Source organism: Stegodyphus dumicola, chromosome 1 (genome assembly GCF_044657685.1).
Source record: "Stegodyphus dumicola isolate Sdum_Otavi_A_Nest chromosome 1, ASM4465768v1".
In the NCBI taxonomy this organism is placed as follows: domain Eukaryota; kingdom Metazoa; phylum Arthropoda; class Arachnida; order Araneae; family Eresidae; genus Stegodyphus; species Stegodyphus dumicola.
In genome coordinates, this window is record NC_140768.1 from 108,688,409 (window position 1) to 108,708,061 (window position 19,653).

At 34.0% G+C, this 19,653-nt stretch overlaps 1 protein-coding gene across 2 annotated transcripts in view; it reads right to left on the reverse strand.

The window, feature by feature from the left end:
• The window catches only part of LOC118179780 (uncharacterized), a 47,006-nt gene that overhangs the window by 20,236 nt on the left and 7,117 nt on the right, over positions 1–19,653 (reverse strand). The window lies entirely within an intron of this gene.

Here is a 19,653-nt window from a genome sequence, read left to right on the forward strand (position 1 = left end):
GCTATGAGTGCAGACTTTCTGCAGGTAGTTTACTGTTTTGTTGAACATATTGTATAGATTACACTTTTTTATGTCAGATTTCATAACTTTGAAAGCAATCTGCTGCTTGCTGTTCTGTAGAAATGTTTCCTAATTAAATTTTTTTAGCTTAAAATCTTACTGCATACTGTCATGGTCGAATTTATGTATAAGCTACACGAGCTATAGCTGAGAGCCCCCACTTTCTTGGGGGGGGCCCAAAAATTAAGATATAGTATAAATAATATTAAAATATATTACAGTACAAAGTCCATTATCCGGAATGATCCATAATCCCGACCTCAAAGCCACAAACTTACGCATGCGCTTAAAGCCAGTAAAGCGTTTACCCACGCGCAACTTCCGATAGCGAAGAAAGTAACAAAGAACGTTATTGAAAATGAAAAAATTTCGATTGACAAGTTAGTCGGTATTCTCGACACAGCAATTACAGGACTTAAACAATGGAACTTCGTATCTGAACAAGAAGTTATGTCTGTTTATAGAATTATAGAGAAAGTATTAGCACAAAAAAATGAAGCAACTTAAACAACTTACATTGAAAGAAATGTTTAATAAAGTAAACAAATAAATATTAAGCTTATTCTTTTTGTAAATTTTGATATGGATTAGATCATAATTGCTCTTTATTCCATAAATTACGGTTTCATATTTTTAATTGTATAATTTCTGCATGCCATCATACCAGATTTAAATTGATGATCTATAATTCGGAATAACCAAAGTCCCGATGAGTCCAGATTACAGATTTTGTACTGTATAACAGACTTATAAAGGGCCTCATATCTCAAATAGCTTAGGACCTTATTAAGTCTAAATATGGTTCTGCATACTGTTAAGCACGAAGTTGGAAGCAAAATGGTTTGTATATTTCTAGCTGCTCCTGGAATGGGAAATTTACTTTTGTAGGTTTTTTTTTTTTTTTTTTTTTTTTTTTTTTTTTTTTTTTTTAAATTTTAAACAGCTTTCCTGTATTTTCTTGTTTCCCACCTACAACTCCGTACCAAAATGATTTTTCAAAATCCCGTTTTATATAAACGAGGTGGAACCAGTATTTAATAAGAAGTCTCAGGAATGACCACATCAATTTTTTTTCTTCTACTTTCTAGTTACTTCCGTGGAAGAGCTTAGTAATGCGTGTCTTCCTTTCTGGCCACGTCATTGCTTTAAGCTAAATCTTACTACGTTCAGCCGTATTGTTACCTGCCTGTTTGTATTCACCAGTGAGGTTTAATTAAGGGCCAACTCTATTAGTTATTTCTGTACAGCTTTTTCTAGTTTTTAGTTAGTTAGCATTAGTTTCTTATTTTCTATCTTAAGTTAAAGCCCAAGTGGAGACTTCATGTAAGCCCAGGATTGGCCAACTGTAAATGGTCTCAAGTTAACTAAAAGGATATTTAAACCCTACTTTGGACTTGTCGCTCTAGACTTTTAGAAGTCAATGAATAGTCGCTACACAATTCTCAAGTATTCTAGATACCAAGGGCAACCAATTTTACTAGAATCTTGTATCATTTATAGTGGAAAATTATATAGATCAGTATATAACTATTATGAAAATTTGAAACCATCTGCAAGAAAATTGAAATGCAAAATACATTCATGTTTTATCAGGATAACGATTCTAAACATGCAGCCCTAAATGTTCACATGTGGTTTTAACTGTCCAGAAGTTATCACAACTTCTTCCTTCGTCTTCAGACTTAAATCAAATTGAACATGTATTGAGTGAGTTGGAGAAAAGAATAAGTAAAGTAACATTTCTTCAAAAGTTCTATTTAAAGCTATTCTTGTGCAGGAATGGAACAACAGTTACTCAAAAAATATAGATAAATGCATGTGAAAAGTGTAACTTTAGCTAAAAGATATCTAACCATTATGAGTATTGAATGTCCCATTATTTTATTAATTTATTTTATTTTTTTATTGACTCTTTCTTCAAAGTATTCGAATATTTATATGAGTTCATTTTCAAAACATTTTGAATATCTTTTCTTAACCAAAAACGCTCAGACCTCTTTTTTTTTTTTTTCCAAAATAAGGAACAATAGTACATGTGAAAGAAAAGACATTTTACTGATTATTATTAACTGATATTTGGAAATAAAATCAAAGAATGCAAGTGTTACAAAATTAATTTCATAGGTTTTATAATTTCATTAACTATATCATAATTAATATTAGTTAAAACTGATATTTTAAATTTAAAAATACAAAAACATGAATATTTGTCTTATTCAAAACATGTTTGTAAGTGCAAGTATATATATCTAAATGGCTGGCAGTTACATAAGGCATAAGAACTTTTAAAGACATACGATATGTTAAACTTCATATCTTAAAATAATTTACATTAATGTCATAGTAGAAAGACAATTTGACTGCACTATATGTGATTTCTTTAGGGTAATTAAAGAAAATTACACCACATGTGCTCTTTTCCACCTTTCCATCTTATTTTGCAAATAAATTGAGCAGAACGTAATTTTTTTGGCCATATGAAACCTTCGGTATGACATACCAGGCTCTATCTAGTAATGCTGAAGTGGCACTTGTAGTAGTTCATTCAGGAGAAGGAAAGATTGAGAAGATTGAAGGGGGAAAATTGATCACAATCAGGCATACTGGTGGTCCTGGTACGTACGATGAGACAACAGTTCAGTGATTCTTAACACAAGTTGATTTTTATGTTATAATGTAACCTGCTTGTAAACAAGATTTTTCTGAAACACAAAATAAATATAACAGCACAGAAGGGCTATTTAAGTCCCAGAAGTATGTTGATAAGTATGTTTTTCATTCAATCTTAGCCATTTGGTTAGGTGAACGGATCAACAGATTATCTTGGAGAGAGAGGAGGCTTTTAGAAGGACCGAGCAATGGTGTTTAAATCATACTATAGAATTACATCCATCTAATCTTATGCTTATTATGCAAAAACTAGAGGAAGAATATTACTCACTTAGAGATGTTCCCAATCAGTCCGAGGAATAATTAGCTTATCTTAATGATCTCAAAAATCAAATCGCAGCAGTAAGCCAGTACGTTATTGAACTCAAACTGAGGATGAACCCACTAATTACTCCCAGCTACTATGGAAACTCAATCTACCGAATCTCATCAATAAATCTACTCAATCAATAAATCTACCGAATCTCATCAATAAATCTACTCAATCAATAAATCTACCGAATCTACTAACGCTAAAATTAAGCGTAAGAAAAACATAACGGATAAAGAAGGTTTTACTACACCTCGCATAACACATAAACGCACTCTTTCAAACGCAGAGATTAATGAACCAGCACAGAAAAACAAATTCCAGGAATTAAATCTCGAAGACAATATGTATTCTACTAACGAGCAGGGTGATTTTATAGCCCCAACAAAAACGGCAGGGCATATCCCCCTCCCACTGTCCTAGCCGATTTCAGGCGACTGGGACAAATTAAAAGATGCTATTGAAGAAAAGTTACGAATCAAAAAATTCCGCGGAAATTTATCCGGTGGAACTCTTACCATCAGAGTTTACGACTCTGAACATTACAGAATGCTCACTGATTTTTTAGATAAACTTGAACTCCCCTACCATACTTTTAAAATGAACATCGAGAAACCGATTAAAGCTATAATCGAGAAACTGCCAAAGACTGCTAATATTGAACGTATCAAATCTGAAATAAAAGAAATGGAAATACCCTTCCAAAAAAACCGTCAAATCACTCATGTTATTGAGGGGAAAATTATCCATTTACCTGTATACTTAGCTGAATGCACCCGCAATAAAGAAGGTAAAGCTATATATGACATAAAGAAATTAAGAGGACTCGACGTGTTTGTGGAAACCTTACAAATCTCGCCCTGGCCCCATGCAATGCCATAAGTGCCAACGGTCCGGACAATACACGGGATCGCCGCAAATACAAAGCATGCTGTTTAAAATGTACAAAACCTCACGAGACCTATACTTGCTCCCAAACAAAAAATGATGAAGATAAACCTCCAGTCTGTGTCCTCTGCGGAGCAGATCACATTTCTTCTTTTAAAGGTTGCCCTAAGCACCCACTTAATATACAGAAACAGATTGAAGAAATTAAAGCCAAAATAGAAGCGACGAAGAATCAATTCCATTACGACAAAAATGAATTCCCGGCCTCAATCCGAAGGAGATCCCTAAACGTAGTCCTGCCTGGCAACAGCCATCCAGAGATGAAAGCCAACCGAAAGGATCAAAAACTAGCCAATTAGGATTTTATGAGAGGTTAAAGTTACAAATTAAAGATTTCTTCTAAAAATTTTAAAATGCTAAAGGAATATTTGAAAAATTAGAGGTCGGCATGGCCGTTTTTGATTATCTGTCAAATATTGATTATGAATTTTAAGCCGATTCATAATATTCCTAATCTTATTTCAGCTACCAAAAGCTTTATAAAAATTAATTTCTTCAATGCTAACGGTATCCGTAAGCAACAACCTCAGCTCATCTCTTATTAGGGTATGGATAAACATGTAGTGGTAAAGGCTATCGGGTTGAACATCACTTAACGATACTTACGAGTGACGAGTTTTTTTAAATGATGATCTCCGATCTCCGACTTCCAAAAACATGACATTGATGTCACGTTAGTCAATGAAACACATCTTCGAGCTTGTGACAGATTCAGAATTCATGGCTATCAGAGAGGATAGACGCCCACAACAGAGGAGGCGAAAATGCTATCATAATTAAAAGCCATAATAAAGCCACTAAATTATCAACAACGTAAAGCCACGGCTTTGATAATATCTCAAATGAAGGGCTACAAGCACTGCCTAACAGATGTATAGTACTTATCACTAATATTTTCAACGCATGCATTCGTCACTGCTATTTTCCCTCTCAGTGGAAGCATTCAATAATTATTAACATCTTGAAACCTGGAAAAGACCTTAAATATGCCAAAAATTATAGACCCATCAGCCTGTTACCGGCTCTCTGCAAAGTTTTTGAACGTGTCATCAGTACAAGACTTACCAAATTGGCATTGATAGGAACAAATTTGGTTTCCGAAAGGGACACTGTACTACTCATCAGATACTCCACCTGGTAGAATTTATCGCCCAAGAATTTAGAAAAAAGAATGGAGTAGCAGCATGCTTTCTCGATTTTGAGAAGGCATTTGACCGAGTCTGGCATGCTTGGCTTACTCCACAAATTGTCAAATTTCCTTCTGCCTAATAGCTTCATTAAACTTACCTACTCTTATCTATAGTGTCGCACGTTTCAAGTAAAGATGTGGAGAAATTCTCTCATCAAGAAAGAGATTTTCCGAGGCGTCCCTCAAGGGTCTGTTTTAGGACCGAACTATTTTAATATTTTTATAAATGACATGCCTTTCCCACTACACTCAAGTATTTATAAATATGCGGACAATACAGTTATCTTAACCAACTCTAGAAATCCACAAAAATGGTCTTGACAAACTCCAAATGCAAGCTAATCTAATCAACAAATATTGTGAAATTTGGAAAATTAAACTTAACGCAGAAAAATGTTGTGTTGTTTTATATCGCAGATACAGAAAAAAATTTCCAGTTAATTCCAATATTAAAATAGATAATTCACCTGTTCCAGTAGCAAGCTCATATAAATACCTAGGAGTATACGTCGCCAAAGCTTTAAATTTCAAGGACCAATTTCAAGGACTGGTATCCAGTATACCATCAATAAAGCTAATGCAGCGTTTATGTCTCTTTACTCCCTGCTTGGAAGGAAATCTAAATTAAATCTGAATACTAAGAGAAATCTTTATATCACCCTCATCAGACCAATTCTACTCTATGGAGTTCCTGCATGGGCAGCTGCCGGATAAATTGAACGCTAGAAAAAAAACGTCTTACCTAATAAGATTCTCCGTAGCATAACAAATGCACCTTGGTTTGTGCGGAACGCGCAAATCCATAAGGGTTTAAAAATTCTCCCGATTCATGATCAAATACTAACTACAGCACACAACTTCTTTGAAAAACTGAAAAACTCACAATACCTAGCCATTAAAGAACCCACAGATAAAAGACCGCGAACTATACATCATAATGCATTATGGGTGGTAGTGTACAGTGTATATCTTTTATTTCTACTTATTTTACGTATATTATTACTCTTCATTACTCAAGATCAGTTTACGTTATGGACTATGCTCTGACAAAGCTTATGGACTTTGATTGCAACTTATATTTCTTACCTTTTATTTTTATTTAACCAAGAATTTATTTAGTACTGTGTAGTGTTTTAAAGCAAAGACTTTGCTTTCAGTGAAAATTTTAGTTCGCGGTCTTATGACTCCTTCACTCGCTATTGGCCACCTCGCATCACGTGGTGTTTACTGTGCAACTTTAAAGAAATTAATTTTCTAGCATGATTACTTAATTTTACTGTACCCAAATTGTGTTTCTGAAGAATAAGGACATTATTAAATCTTCAAATTCACCTTTTTTTTTTTTTTTTTTTTTTTTTTTTTAACTCTACAGACTTATTTGGGCTACAATGAACCTCTGGTTGAGGGGATACCCCCATTTTAATGGATAATAAAGAGCGAAATAATGAAATATATCATTATTTCGCTCTTGGGGACTCGCATGCCATGGCTGAAGCTATGGCAGCGGTATTATAAATATAACAAATAAAATACTTCACGGACATAATTAATGTTTTCTAAAATCAAAGTTTTTTAGGGTACTTGAAAAGAATCTTTATTTAACACAGTGCCACAGAAAAATCTGGTAAAATAGTCTGTCGGATCATTTTTTTAATTTGGGGTGGTTTCGTGGTAATTTGGGGTAAAACGTAGTGGTTTCGTGTCTTTTTTATCCTAAAAATCAGTTCAGTACCTAATCTGAATATATTTTTATGAATATTTAATAAATAGATAAACAAATAACAGGTTTAAAATATAAATCCTATTTATATTTTAAACAATAAATTTATTACATTTCAGTTCATTGTAAATTAACACAAGAGTTCTATGTCTCAATAGGAAAAATTGGTAAAATTAGACAAATACTGTATTACAATACAAATAATAAAACATAATACATAACCAAAAATAAATAACTTAGTGAATGTGTAAACATCTTAAAAAATATCGCTAGTCTTGTATTCTTTCAATAAACAACACAATGTGTAAACTGTTTCATTTGACTTATGAATAATTTAATGGGCAGTTTTTTATTACGCACATTGGTGCTACATAAACTGCCATAAAAAATCAGCAAGACTAAGCTAATGTTTGGTCTTCATGACAGCTGGACGTGCTAGTCATGAGAACAGGCAAAGGCCAAATGCGATAATTCTTTATATCATGACCTGCATTCTCAAATATAATTTTTTAAAACTGTTTTCGATAATTCGAATAATGTTATATACCAAGCTCGCAATGCCAAAAATGAAAAAAGTGCCAAGCATATTAAAAAAAAGTGTTTAAATTATAGCGATTTAAAAATCTGGTTAACTGATAAATGTACGAATTATTCAAAGTTATTTAAAATTTATAAAAAGTATTGTCAGTCTGTTATTGAACAGTTACATCATTTATTATATTTTTGAGACGAAAATGCATAGTTTCTAGAGATTCTTAGATTCAATAACGGTAACTGTTAAAAGTTAGCTGTGGATATTGTCTTTAAATATGGTTAAAAAATGGCATAACATTTGCATCATATTCAAATATCACACAAAATAATTTTAAAAAAGTTTCCCTTTATTTAATTATAATTAACAGGGCATAACATAAAATCATTCACAAATATTCAAACGTGATGAAATCGTTCATCACCTTATTTGTGACGGAATAAAACAAAATGCAGTAAACTCTCTAGATGCGTCCATCTCTGAAAAGAACAAAATATTTCTAAGTCTAATATCGGTACTGAAAATCACTTTCGCACAAGATCGAAATCATATGGAACCTTGAGAAGTAGAGAGGATCACCTCAAAAACAGGTAAGATCCTGAATACTGTTAATTTTTTAAAAAGTTGAAATAATTTTTTAGAACTATCCTGAAACTGAAAGCGAAACTAACGATATATTATTTCAGTTAGGTGTTGCGTTGTTTAGAATAAAGACATAAATACAGGAGAACTTCATTAATGTTTTTTAAACTTTCTATTTACACAGGAGTTTATCTGTCAAATTTATTGTAAATCACTTAAAATCGCTGAATATGAATTATTTTAAAATTACGCTATGAATATACATTTATAACAGAGAAAGGAATGTGACATTCCAAGTCATTTTATGTCTCATGATTATCAATGAAGCTCTAAATAAACATCGGTAAAATAAATTAACATCTCTTTAAGATCTAATATGAGGTATGGTCTTTTCTATAGCCAGACAGGTCGTGTAGCGTGACGGCATACTAGACAGGACGCAGATGAAGAGCCCTTATGGCAGTCGGTCTCATTCCTGCAACAAGACAGTTTTCAACTCCAGGATGGTTCTTGGAAGGGGGATTAACAGACACTGAAAAGGCTGAACGCATAGCGGACAGCCTTCAAACACAATTTTCACCTAACACTGGACTCATGTTCGATTCCTGTGCAGAGCATACGCATGAAGTCCAACACCAAGTTGAAAAATTTCTCTCCTCAGATACAATTTCTGAGGAACCCATCACCACAACAATGACTGAGATTTCTGCCTTTGTCAAAAATCTCACCCCTGCAAAAGCACCTGGCCTGGATAGGATTTCTAATCGCATGATTAAAAATTTACCAGTAAAATTCATATTTTACCTAGCAGTTTGATAAACTCAATGCTAAGGCTAAAATATTATCCTCATAGCTGGAAGAATGCATTAGTCATTCCTATTCTAAAACCTGGAATGGACCCAAAGGTCCCTCAAAATTATAGACCGATCAGCCTCCTGTCTTCACTTAGTAAAATTTACTAAGCTATACTGCTTAGATACCTGAATGATTTCTGCCGAAACCGAAATATTATTATTCCTCAGCAATTCGGTTTTCGTGCTAAACACTCAACTCAGGCCCAGCTACTGAGGGTAGTTGAAATCATTCACACAGGATCTCGCAGTGGAAAGCCTACAGCTATTGTTTATTTAGACGTAGCAAAGGCTTTCGACAGGTGTTGGCATATCGGAATTTTATTCAAGCTCATGCGACTTGAAATTTCGGCAAATTTTGTGCACATAATGCACTCTTACCTCACTAATCGTACCTTTTCTGTCAAAGTTAAATATTCTGTCTCTTCTCCTCGTCCTATCCTGGCGGGGGTGCCTCAGGGAGGAATTCTTAGCGCTACGCTCTTCAACTTGTATGTAAATGACATACCACAAACACCAAGTGTCGATCTAGCACTTTATGCAGACGACACAGCCATCATCTCACAGCACTCAACATTACATGCCACTCTCAATCACCTACAGCTGTATTTAACAGACTTGGAGTCCTGGCTCATTACCTGGAAAATCAAAATTAATGTCGCAAAAAGTGCCGCCACAGTTTTCTTTTCCAGAAAGAGGAATGTCCATAGTCAACTCCGTCCACTCAGATTATTTGAAGAAAATGTACCCTGGGTGGACTCATACAAATATCTGGGAGTATATCTAGATGCGAAGCTGCTCTGGAATACCCATATCAACTATGCAATATCCAAAGCCCGTACTACAAGAACTCAACTGATGTCCCTTCTCAAAAGAACCAGCAACCTCTCTCTCAACAACAAGATCCTCCTGTACAAAAGCACCATCCTTCCGATCCTGACCTACGCATCTGTCGTCTGGTCAACTGCCGCCAATAGCCACCTGAAGAAAATTCAAGTATTCCAGAGCGTAACGCTTCGTATTCTGACAAATGCTCATTATTTCGTCCGTAATGAAGTGCTTCATAACGATTTCAAAATTCTACCCCTAGATGCCTTTTTCCGGCAAAATTCGGCCAAATTCCTTAATAGATTATCACAGATCGAAAACCCAGTCTTGCACTCACTTCCTGCCTATGATCCAGCTGAGCCCAGCTCAGCTAAGCGACCTAGGAGCGTTCTAGATAGAACATTCAACATCTTTCCTAGGAAGCCAAAGCGGAGGTGTCTGCTTGACTAGGAATACTTTCTAAAAATTTTTAAAATTAACTAGCACTTCACGGGCCTAACCCGGCGACCCTTAACTATCTCTATATTACCACATGCCCGCCGGACCTAATTCGGCCTCGTTTCTCGGTTCTATATCCGTGCTGCTATAGTTAACATGCTCCTCCACTTGCCAAGACCTCATCTTTTCATAAAACACGGTTCAGACAATTAAGATTCAAAATTACAATAGCTTTAAAGACTCTTTAATACTTTATTAATCAAATTAAACTATTTAACTATTAAAATCTAAATAATTATTCCAATCATCAAAATTTATCTCTTTCATAATTCACTTTTATAATATGAATTTTTGTTTCCAGCAACCTGCATATAAATCTACAAGCTTGGATATCTTCAGTTATCATCTTCAATCAGGTAAAACAGTTTAATCCTGTCCCTATTTTTATTTCTCCCCCCTTTTTAATCCACCTCTCTTCTCCAACTTAAACCACATTTCCTCGCCTGTCTTCCCTTTAACTCTCTTAAAACTTCTCCGTCTTTTTTACAGTTAACTTTCTTCACGGTTCTTTCCGCTCCAAAAGTTGCTCCTATTCTTCCTTCGCCACGGGCGGTAGGAGAACTTTTTCGCCTCTCGAATCCCCTTCCCCCCTCCTCTTCGCTCCTCCATCCCTTGCTTCGTAAGACTCTCTCCCCCCCCAGCCCATCCCCAAGGCATTAGCAACTACTGCGGTTTTTCGTATTACCTAATATACCTTTCCCAAGCCCTGGAAAATTATGTTTCCCGGCTGATTGTCTTCCAACATTTCCGATTCCATTAATGCAATGCATTCAGGAATTCGCCTTTAATCATCACCTCTCTCTTTCAATCTTGTAAAACAAGTTGAAAGCAGAAAGAATTTTTCGTCCTTAGTGTGGACTCCTTACTCACTTCCTTCCCCGTAAACCCTTAACGGTGTCCTTCATTCCCCTTTAGCCAGTGCTTTTTCTTAATTACTTCAGTTTTCTTAACGAAGTTGTGGAGGTAATTGCATTAAGTTGCAAAGGTACTCCGGAAAATATCGCCTTGGGCCATGGGCCTTGGAAGGGGGAAAATTGCCCTTCTAAGAGCGTCCCAGACATGCTTTATAGGGATATATTATTTCAGTTAGGTGTTGCGTTGTTTAGCCAGGTGGCGAATATCCTCACTTTCCAGGTTACTGTTGACCAGCTGAGCCCTATGTGGACGAGCTTTGTCATCCATTAACAGGAACACCGGACCAACTGCGCTCCTGAAACATACGATCTAAGATTGCCTCTCTATACCTCATAGAAATCAGAAAGCCTTTGTCAAACACATGAAGGGAGGTGTGGGGCCGTTCAGCATAATACCTACCCAATTATTACACCTCCACCACCGTAATGATCCTTTCTCATGATGAGGGAGGGATGGTATCGTGTTCCAGGCTCTTTCCAGATGCAGGCACAATAAGAATCAATGGCCAGGCATATCTCGGCTCGTGTAAAAAGCACGCACTGAAGTCTGTGTGAGCGGAACGCAAATAGCAGGTCTTTTGGCATACAGCCCTATCTCATGAAGCCTTCAGACAACTGTAAACCGTGAAACTCGGATTTCAGCGGCAGCACAGAGCTCAGGTGAGAGTTGTGAATCTGTAGCAGTTCTGTGTCGCAGCGCTGAAAGTGAGCTTCAATCGTCGTTGTGGATTTTGGTCGGCTTTGGACCTTGGTTGTGGATCTTGGTTGAATTTTTCAAAGTCCTGAAACTGTTTCCATAAATTGCTGACGACACTGGGTGTCACATTGAGCTCTTTAACTACCTGCGCTTCTGATTGATCTGGCGACAATCTACCGTTAATCGCCGAGCGTGGCTTTGAAACAGGCATGTAACTAACTGGCTTTTACCCGAATCTGGGAGAACTCTTCTGGGCCATTGGCTTTATACATACACACCGTAATCGGCGAAATCTATAACAAATTACTGTGGCTACCATTGCATTTAACTCTTTGATTCCATCGCAAAAGTGGATGCTAGTCCGAACTGGTGATAAAAAATTTTCCAACATGCAGATAGGTGATTTACTGTAATGTGGTGCCAACTAGTGGTTATAGAACACATGAAATGGAGGGATGAAAAAATCCTCGAAGTCTCTGATATACACAGCAAAGGGACAATGAAATAAGAATACAAATGAAGTGTAATACAATTTAGATATTAAAAAAGGAGATATCAAATATACACAAATACATACAGGTGCAATCACAATGCAGATTAATATCCAGTATTGTTGATAACCCTCGTGCGCTGACATTCTTTTCACGATCATAGCTCCGCAGATACGCACATGTAGGGTTACGTATTCGACTCTGAATATTTGCAAAATTCTTTGGCGGCATAATTAGTACCTTAGACTCAAAACTTTTCTTAAAAATAAACATAATTTGCAAATTCTCTTAATTTTGCACACGAGTGACTTAATGAAAAGTTCATTGAATTAAATTCAGTAATTTTTTTTAAATTCCCTGTGCTATAGTCATTAAGTTTGTCAATTAAGGATGCAAAAATATCATTTCAAACAATTAAGAGTAATCAAAGTGGGACATAATTCATGAAATTTTTCATTAAATCAGGATATTGTAAAGTCGAGGTTATTTTTACTTAATCATATTTTAGGAAAATGCTAAAACTTTAGTGTATGTTTCCAAACTGCCAACTGTATGGTGTCTAAAACACAGGACTAGTCACCTGGTGAAGTACAGGTGACGTAATTTTTAGAATTCAGGAAGTTACTTGATGGCAAAATCTTGAAGATATTTAGATTACATTGGGAAGCCAGTCAGAACGTTCTCTTCCTTTTTTAAGCCTCTTGCTACTGAACAAGGACCAAAATTCTTATGCATATATGACATGTTCTTGTATTGCCTTCTTTATAGATCTTAATAAATTTTAAAACAAATTGCAGTTATATTCCTTTGAAGACTTCTATCTCTTAATTATTATAAAAATCAAAATGAAATAAAGATATAAAAAATGATGCTCATTATTTTTGAAGTTTTAATGTGAAAGATAAATTAAATATTACACTACACTGAATTATAACTTCTGAAAACTGTCAATTACAGTCAAAAGTCGTTAATTCGGACACCCATAATCCGGAATGATCTATAATCCGAACCTCAAAGCTAAAAACTTTCTTCGTATGTGTCGCGTTCACGCATGCGCATAGGCGTTTACGCGTGCGCGTAAGACCTTTACGGCTGCGAATATACATGTGCGCATGCGTATAATACGTTTACGCATGCGCGTTTAATGTATAACGGACGGTATACGCTAAAATTATCTAATTATCTATTTAAGTTAATGTTGCAGATTGCGTTGTTCTTTAATCTTCGAATTGAATCCTGCTTATTATTTTTTGCAGACTGTTAGAGCAATTTTATAAAAGTAAGCTTGAACTTCGATTATGTCAAATGAAATTTCCGATATATATTTACTAATATGTAAAGGATCTACAAAGCAAAAGTATGTTTCGAAGTCCATTAGACAGAAAGTGGAATTGCTGCAAAAAAATGGATAAAGACATATCCTTTGATTATCTAATCATTCCGAAATATGTTTATCACTTTCACGCTGCTCTGCGGGGGAAAGGAAACGACACGGCGCGTAATGAATTGGAAGTTGATCTGTCAGCACTATCCTTATCTTCAGGGCAGATGTTTTTATTTTATTTGGCTTATAATTCTTTACTAAATGTAGTATTTCATCTCGATGTACTCGGTCTTTGATATGATTTAAATCAAGTTCCTCGTCATTATAATTCGCTTCCGATAGTGAAGAAAGTGACTCAGAGGTTATTGAAAACGAAAAAATTTCGATTGACAAATTAGTCGGTATTCTCGACACAGCAATTATAGGACTTGAACAGCGGAACTTTGTAATTAAACAAGAAATTATGTCTGTTTAATAGCATTAAAGAGAAAGTATTATCACATGAAACGAAGCATATTAAACAACTTACATTGAAAGAAATGTTTAATAAAGTTAACAAATAAATATTTAGCTTTTTCTTTTTGTAAATTTTGATACCCTTTAGATAATAATTGCTCTTTATTTCATAAATTACGGTTCCATATTTTTAATTTTATAATTTCTGCATGCCATCTTACCAGATTTAAACTGATGATCTATAATCCGGAATCGCCGAAGTCCCGACGAGTCCGGATTAACGACTTTTGACTGTATTATGCAGAAAGGATGATAAATACTTCAATAGAATAACAAAATGTAGCCCAATGAATATTCAAGAAAAAGATTAAGAAATTCTCATGTTTTTTATTACATTGTTCCTTAAGCTAAAAAAAATTTAGAACTACCACGAGTGATTTGTTTTCTCATAAGCTCAAGATTTGATTATCTCTGAAAACAATCATCTTGCAGAGGTAAAATGGCAGTATCGAATTAAAAATTTTAGTGAATCCCAAGTAAAATGAAATAAGTTTTGTACACACACTGCAGTTAAAAAAAAAAAAAAAAAAGTTGTGGTTGGATAAAAATGCACTTGAGTTACATACGCGGCATTAAACGCAAAAACAAATTTAGATGGAAAAATCAAAATTTTATGCATGCATACACACACACAGGGGGGAGGGTAAAGATGAAACTTATTTGTTTATTTTTATTAACAACAATTTATGCTTGCACTGTAATACATAAGAATTATAACTATCTCTGCCATATTCACTAAATGGAAAAAAATGAATAAAAGTTTAGATTAGGATATTTGAATACAGCAAAGAACACGAGGGCTATCTGCCTTCCCTAAGGAAAAACGGCTCACATTTACGTTACACACAGGAAAAACCATACAGCCAGTACTTTCACCTATGATCAAACTTCCAGCATTCAGCAGTCTTAACTACTCAGCTACGTGTGGGACTAAATCAATAATCAGAATTAATATTTAGATATTCTATGACTTGAATATAGTGTTCATTAAAATGTTTTAAATAAATCTAATATATATATATATATATAAAAACTTAAATGTGTCATTTACTGATATTTTATGTATGAAATATATGTCTTTTAGAAAAATTGTAATTGCTTAGATAAGGAGAAGTCTTTTGAGCAAAAAAAATCAGTATGTTGGGGTTCTCCATCCACACATTAATAGTTCAAAGCATTGAAATCATTAGAAATGGGCTAGCCGTAAAGGTGGCTTTGTGGTTTTTCGGGATCCTAAATAGAATACCAGCCATAAAGGTAATTTTTATCTTTAGATAGTTAAGTCACTGTGTGCTTTTTCATAATCATTAAATGTTATGTTACAGAAATTTAGGTCAGTTATTTAATTTGTGATTATATTGCTCAAATGTGTAAAGCTTAGTTCAAATTTTGATGTAAACACAATATCAAGATACCACACTATCTTGAACTTTTAATTATATCAGTCTTTGGAAGTTTTAAGGTATTTATTTTTTAAATGTGTGAGTAGTAAACTAATACATATCCATGTCATAATACATTTTAAGCTAATAATGAAATGCAAGATCATCACAAAGAAATTGGATTATTTTTATAATTTAACTCAGACACATTAAATCATTATTTAGCATTTTAATGTACATTTTTGAATAAGAAACTTGATTGTACACAGATCTAATGCTTTTTTAGAATGAATTATAAATAATTAAGGACATCAGCATCTCCTCAGCTGGAAATGGAACCAAAATTAACGAAACCACAGCACTAACAATTCTGTTATTAAATCAGCTATTAAATAGCAAATATAATTACTAATTTTTCAATAATATAAAGTGATTATAAAAATATTTCATATTATAATATAAATGTTTCTCCCTACAAAATGGCAAAAAGCATTAAAATTATTGACTAGCTTTTGAACAATTAAGTACTATGTGACATCATTAGATTATTTTGAAGCAGGCGGTGTGAAAAATGTGCAATGTTCTCACAGGAACCCTGAAACTCTAGAATACGCATCGAGTCTGTTTTCAATTACACCATGAAGACATGTGGAAGGACAGGAGAAAATACTTTATTTCATAACTATCTAACAAGTAAATGATCAATAAACATTTTGAAAGGAACAGAATACATCTACAAAGAATATATCAGGACAAACTGGTAATATTTGAGTTGATCTTCATTACTAAAATAACCTTAAAATACAAGTTCTAGTAACCCAGTAGAAACATAAAATCATTATTTACCATCTTAATGTACATTTTTTTAAAAAGAAAATTAACTATACAAAGATCTAATGCTTCCTTAGAATGAATTATAAATAGCTAAGGATGTCAGCATTTTCTCGCCTAGCACAGGAACCCATAAATTCAAGAAATCAGTGTTACCTACTCTGCTATTAAATCAGTTGCACGTTAAAGTTTTAATCTTTAATTTGCACACATTTAATCAATATATATACTAATTTTTCAATAACTGGAATAAAATCTTTAAATCTGTTTATTTTTATGGAGTCAATCAACAGTTTATTTTTGTATTTCTTATATCAAGTGCCCAGAAAATACCCAGTATGATCATTATGTATTAGTTTCTATACTATATTAACTTATTAGTTGTATTTTGCTGTTTAACTTGAAGAGAAAAATTAAAAAATTAAAATAAATGATAATTAGCTTTTAGTTGCCTTTCATTTTTTAATTAATCTCAAATCAAACATAGTTCAGTTTGCTTTATAAATGAAGCTAGCTATTCAACAGAAAATTCTTCAGCATGTGAGTGCATAATTCAAGCATGTGAGTGTTATTTGTCAAAAGGGAGGAGTGCTTTTGTGGAGGACTTTCTAGAGTGGTATCCAAGTTACACATTGGAAATTTGCAAAAATGCTCATGTAGCCAACCCTTTCGATTGGAATCCAACTCAGGTCAAACTATTAGTATTCAGTAACTTTACTGCTTGGCCACTGATGGGATCCAAATCAAACATATGTTTAATTATTAAAATGAGCTATTGAACAGAAAATTCTAAAAGAAACGATAATTACTTATCCAAAACAAAAGTAACATAAATTTATCCAAACCATTTTAATTTGCTAATTAAAGGAGATTTAAACAGTTTATTTATAATTTGAAACCATGCAATATGATTTCTTAATTTTTTACAAAGTTTAACCATATACAACATGATACACCATTTACTTATTATTAACTAGTTGTATGAGGTGCATAGAAATTTGATGAAAATCTCAATTATAAAGTATAATTTATATATCACAATGACAAGTTTACATAAGTAAGTTGAATCAAGGATATTTTGTTGTTGCAAATCTGTTACAATATAAAAACAGATCAAATTAAATTAAGACAAATTAAAATTATTAAACATTTATTATTATACTTATTTTGTGTTATAAAAACCTCCTGAAATCGGTGTAGAGTAATAGCTATTCTGATCATTCACAATTTACGAATTTTATTTGAGAAAAGATAACGTAAGTTCAAAATTATAAAAGATCTAACTATGAGATGTTAGAAAATAAAATTACGACTAATATTTTGAAACTACATTTGTTCAAAGATTAATAAACCATGCTTCATATCGAAAGACTTTTGATGATCCTGATAAAAACTTAATTCAGGAAATACTGAAAACTTATTTCAGTGATACGAATTATTGTTATAGTATTAAGTGATTAAAAAATATTTCAGAGTATATTGTAAATGCTTCTCCTTATAAAATAGCGTTTAATACGTTAAAGCATTAAAATTAGTGATTAGCTTATGGAAAATTTCTGTCTGCATACGAACAAAAAATTTCAGTAAAGAACAAAGAAAATGCGCGAAGATCCCAAAATCACGACAAATTGGCGATATTTGAGTTGCTCTTCATTACTATGACATACATAAAGTACTTCTTCTAGTAACCCGGAGCCCAAACTCTTCATCTCAACGTCATGCCTGATTGACTTTCATTATAACCAATGAGAGGGTTCCATTTAGTGGGAGGAGCGAGAAGAGGTCAGGTTAATAACGTGTCCCCCACTTATCACGAGGATAGCACGTTGCACAGTATTTTGTTTTCGTATTTTGTCTTTCATCTTCGCTAACGTTGATGAAACATCGCCGGAGATTTATTGCTGAGAGGTAGTTGAGAAAACTGAAAAAGATGGAAATAGAGAAGCGGGCCGTTATTGGTTTAATTCTAGTATCCCGCACACACGGGATTTGACTACTTTTGGCGACTTTACGATGAGCAGTAAAAACGGGACATATACGATGAGTAGTTAACGGGTCATTCAAAGAAAATATATAGTTAAACATAGTATATACTATGTATATAGTATATATACTATGCGTGTATAGTATATATATAGACGTTCTTTGGATCATTTTTGGTGTTGGCGATAATTTTCAAAGTCGCGCCAAGGCTGCACCGTATACTAGGATTTCATTCCGTTATTTTGAAGTGGACAAGAAAACGGTGAGAAATTTGCGCAAACAAAAGGATGTGTTTAAAAAGCATGGGAATATTGCCGTATTAAAAAAGCGTAATTTCGGACGTATAGTCCGCGGACTATCCGGTGGTGCGGACTATCTGACAATTTTTAAATTTTTTTTTTATATAAAATCGTGTCTGCGGACTATACGATGGTGCGGACTATATGTGCGAAATTACGGTAATTATTAGGTTATATTCTTGAAATTTTAAAGCCCATCTTATTAACCTGGGCGTTAGGCTTTTGCCCGAGTAAAGTCTACCAACAGCCGCATGATCCGAAAAGATTGTTACTGGCGCTTTGCTGAAATAAACTCGAAATTTCTGTACAGCCATTAATACGGCTAATGTTTCTCTCTCCGTAGCTGTATAATTCCTTTGAGTAGAATTTAAGGTCTTACTAAAGAATGCTAAAGGATGCCCTTTCTGCATGAGAACCACACCTACGGCATAGTCCGACGTGTCGGCTGCAATTTCCAAGTTTTCATCCCCTTCCGGGAATTTCAAAGTACGGGCATTGATGAGCGCTTCTTTTAACTTTTCAAAAGCTGTATTTGCTTCTGCTGTCCGCGTAAACTTACATTTTTTTCTTTTAATTACTAACAACAGGTCAACAATATTAGTGAAATCTTTTATGAACGACCGATAATAATAACATAACCCAAGGAAAGAAAAAAGTTTCTTGGCGGTACTGGGAGGTGGGAAATTCTTGATGGCTTTTATTTTTGAATTCTGAGTTTCTATACCCTTTTGCGAAATTTTATATCCCAAATATTTAAGTTCTTTTGTCGTGAACTTGCATTTCAATGCGTTAATTGTAAGACTGGCCTATTTTAATAATTTAAAAACCTCTTCCAAGTCCTTAATATGTTGCTCTAGTGTACTACTCATTATAATTATATCATCTAGATAAATTAAAGTCGATTTTCCTAGGACAGGCTTTAGAACAATGTCCATAGCTCTCTGAAATAATAACGGGGCCCCACACAACCCAAAGGGCATGCGTAAAAAAGCACAAGTGCCAGATTTTGTGATAAACGCGGTTTTATG